Consider the following 4,582-nt stretch of genomic DNA (forward strand, 5'->3'; position numbering starts at 1 on the left):
TTTGCCTGAATCTTTTGTGACCCCATGGCCTGTAGCCCACCAGGCTCCTCTGTCCATGGGCTTTCCCAGGCAAGAATACTGAAGTGGCTTGCCATTTCCTACTCCAGAGGATCTTCCCAACCCAGGGATTGAACCCACGTCTACTGAATTGGCAAGTGGATTCATCACTGCTGAAGCACCTGGGAAACCCTTGTGTATAATAGGAACCCAAAAGATGTTCATCAGAACAAGTGATTGAAATCCTCTTGATAAAAGTTTACTCATGCTTTCACTCATTCACACCTCTATTCAACAAGTAGTGTTACTTAGGATATATTTTGTGTCTTACTGCAAAATATTTTCTCAGATCCATTTCTGAAAAGTAAAGGGTAGAGGCCTGGAGGCCACTGGAAATTTTTCAAACACACGACATCATGTCTTGCAGGGATCCCCAATATCTAGTATCTAAGGCCTGATGATCTAAAGTGGAGTGGATGTAATAATAATAGAAATAAAGTACACAATAAATGTAATGTGCTTGCATCATTCAGAAATATCCCTCCAGCCCCAGTCCATGGAAAATCTGTCCTCCACGGAACTGGTCCCTGATGCCAAAAAGGTTGGGGACCACTGTCCCCAAGTGGTACAGAGAAAAAGAGATAAGAATACAACTCCCCCTGATTAAAATTTTTGTTTATGGCTATCTCTGATACTAAATATATAGCATGTGTTTGATGAAGGCTTTTTGAATGATTGATTAACTGACTAGAACTGAAGTTCAACTGTTTTCTGTGCAAGCAAGGGATAATAATTTCTGCTCAAAATTGCATCTTCTACAAAAACTTTTTTAGGTTTTATCTCAGCAGCTAACCTACACAAGACATACCATTCCTCACTTTAAATTTTCTGGTATATGTATCTTCATACTCTAAATATATATCCATCATGATTATATTTACCCAGTATGTGCTGAGACTTTTGCCCTCCCTCTTTTCTTAAAGATTTCTTTCTTTCTCTTACTTTTGGCTGTGACGGGTCTTCACTGCTGCACTTGGGCTTCCTCTAGCTGTGGTGCTCTGCGGCTCCTCTTCATTGCAGCGTGTGGGCTTCTCATTGCAGTGGCTTCTTTTGTGGCAGAGCATGGGCTCCAGGCGGGCGGGCGGTCTTCAGTAGTCCCTGCTCACCGGCTCAGGAGTTGTGGTGCATGGGCTTAGATGCTCTACGGCATGTGGAATCTTCCCAGACCAGGGATCAAACTGGTGTCTCCTGCACTACAAGCTGGATTCTTAACCACTGGGCCAGCAGGAAAGCCCTTACACCCTTTATAAAATGCTGATTTGCAGGGAGGGGATATATGTATACCTATGGTTGATTCATGTTGAGGTTTGATAGAAAACAGCAAAATTCTGTAAAGCAATTATCCTTCAATAATAAATAAATTAATTTTAAAAAACCCGAATCATTATGCTGTATACCAGAAACTAGTATCATATTGTATGTAACTATACATCAATAATAATAATGTGATGAAAGCTGAGCGCCGAAGAATTGATGCTTTTGAACTGTGGTGTTGGAGCAGACTCTTGAGAGTCCCTTGGACTGCAAGGAGATCCAACCAGTCCATTCTAAAGGAGATCAGCCCTGGGTGTTCTTTGGAAGGAATGATGCTAAAGCTGAGACTCCAATACTTTGGCCACCTCATGGGAAGAGTTGACTCATTGGAAAAGACTCTGATGCTGAGAGGGATTAGGGGCAGGAGGAGAAGGGGACGAGAGAGGATGAGATGGCTGAATGGCATCACCGACTTGATGGACACGAGTTTGAGTGATCTCCAGCAGTTGGTGATGGACAGGGAGGCCTGGTGTGCTGCAGTTCATGGAGTCGCAAAGAGTCGGACACGACTGAGCTACTGAACTGACTCACTGACTGATAAATCAATAAAAAGATAATAAATATTTTTAAGTAATTTTTTAAATGCTGACTTTTCCTAATTAGAGAAAAATATCTTCTCTCTGAACTGAAAACTAATATTTTTATGCTTTTATAAACTGGGATTTAAAAAATCCCAGTGCTGGACTGTAAAGAAGGCAGAGTGCTAAAGAACTGATGCCTTCAAACTATGGTGCTAGAGAAGACTCCTGAGAGTCCCTTGAACAGCAAGATCAAACCAGTCAATCTTAAATGAAATCAACCCTGAATACTCATTGGATGGACTGATGCTGAAGTTGAAACTCTGGTATTTGGGTCATCTGATGTAAACAGCTGACTCACTGGAAAATTCCCTGATGCTGGGAAAGACTGAGGGCAGAAGGAGGAAAGAGCATCAGAGGATGAGATGGTTGGATGGCATCACCGATGCAAAGGACATGAACCTAGGCAAACTTCAGGAGATAGTGATGGACAGAGAGGCCTTGCATGCTGCAGTCCATGGGGTCACAAGGAGTCAGACATGACTGGGTGACTGAACAACAAACAAGAACAACAAATGAGATTGATTGATTGGTTCTTTACTAAGACAGTGATCATGTATGTTAACATTGATCACATTTGAGGGCTCCTTCTGCAGTCTTGTCAAATGCCAGAATTACATTTTGTGCCATGTTAGTATCAAGTATGGATGACCAAACTCATAATTTCTTAAGCTTTCACAGTTGGAAGAAACATAAGGAATGATCTATTTCAAGTTCAATACAAGAATCCCTTTCACTCCATTCTTCACAGCTAAAATCTATGGCTATAACTAGGGGCAAAATTGTCTTCCTAACAGGTAGTCTATTCCATTTCTGAAGAACTCTAATTCTTAGAATGCATTCCCCTTTACCGAGCCAAAATCAGATTCCTTGAACTTCAAACATTGATCCTGGCTCTAGCCTCTAGTATTTCAAAGATCTAATCTAATCCCTCTTCAAATATTGAAAGGCAGCCATGCTTCCCTCAAATATTGAAAGGCAGCCATGCTTCCCTCTAGGTATTTTCCAGTACAGACTATAAACCTGGTTAAATCTGTATCATCTAGTACACATGTGTCTATTAACCACAAGGACATCATGAGAGATCACTTCAAAGTCCTTGCTCATGTACTAATGCCAGTATTTCTTCCACCACCAATTAAATAAGCAAAGTGAACCGGTCACGATTGTGCTTAAGAAACTCATGCAAAAAAGACACAGATGTGTATAGCGGACTTTTGGACTCAGAGGGAGAGGGAGAGGGTGTGATGATTTGAGAGAATGGCATTGAAACATGTATAATAACATGTAAGAATCGAAATGCCAGTCTATGTCTGATGCAGGATATGACACGCTTGGGGCTGACGCGTGGGGATGACCCAGAGAGATGTTGTGGGGAGGGGGGTGGGAGGGGGGTTCATGTTTGGGAACGCATGTACACCTGTGGTGGATTCATGTCAATCTATGCCAAAACCAATACAGAATTGTAAAGTAAAAATTAAAAATAAATAAATTAATTTAAAAAAAAAAAAAAAGAAACTCATGTTGGCTCTTAATGATCATTGCTTCCTTTGGTAAGCAATCTGCTTGGTAATTTATTTGGAAATGGGCTCATTTTTATTTCCAGAATCTCTATTTTGTCACAATTCAACTGGTAGGCATAGAGTGGGATCTAAGTATTTGCAATGGAGGAAGGGGATAGATTTAATAGAGGGAATTGGTTACATAGAAGCAGAAAGGCTCACTCAACTGGGGATTGGTGAGGTAACCCAGAGATTAGAAATAGCAGGAAATTACTGGGACTTCTAGGTTAGAAGGGAAAAGGGAAAAAGCCTGTGAGACCAGGGTCAAGTCTTAGGATCACTCAGTGGAAGATGGAACTGGGACAAGAACGAAGAACAGGAGCTGCACATACGGAGAAGACATGACTTGAGACATTCCAGAGATACCACCTGAGGCACAGAGAAACAGGGACGATCACCCGGCTTCCCCCTGCCTCCAGCACTTTACTCTCCAACTAGGGTTTCCCACTGGCTGAATCCACTGGAAGGTCAGCTGACATGGAAGTCTGGGAAATGCGGCCAGCATGGCAGCCAGAGCAGAGCAGGGAGAGGACTGTCCACAATTCTCCAGGAGGTCTTCAAAATTTATACATGCAGAGTATTTCAGTACTTCTGATGACCGCCTTATTGTGGCTTGTTTTGGAGGTTGCTCCTCACACAACTGTCTTGGCCAAATCTGACTATGGCATTACCTGTGTTGCTATTACTGTTACTGTTGTTATCATTTACCTCCACACTGGTATTTACCAGTGTGTCAACAAAGGTCCATCTAGTCAAGGCTATGGTTTTTCCAGTGGTCACGTATGGTTGTAAGAGTTGGACTATAAAGAAAGCTGAGCACCCAAGAATTGATGCTTTTGAACTGTGGTGTTGGAGAAGACTCTTGACAGTCCCTTGGACTGCAAGGAGATCCAACCAGTCCATCCTAAAGGAGATCAGTCCTGGGTGTTCATTGGAAGGACTGATGTGGAAGCTGAAATTCCAATACTTTGGCCACCTGATGCGAAGAGTTGACTCATTTGAAAAGACCCTGATGCTGGGAAAGATTGAAGGCAGGAGGAGAAGGGGACACAGAGGATGAGATGGTTGGAT

Source organism: Oryx dammah, unplaced genomic scaffold, assembly GCF_014754425.2.
Source record: "Oryx dammah isolate SB20612 unplaced genomic scaffold, SCBI_Odam_1.1 HiC_scaffold_5, whole genome shotgun sequence".
Classification (NCBI taxonomy): domain Eukaryota; kingdom Metazoa; phylum Chordata; class Mammalia; order Artiodactyla; family Bovidae; genus Oryx; species Oryx dammah.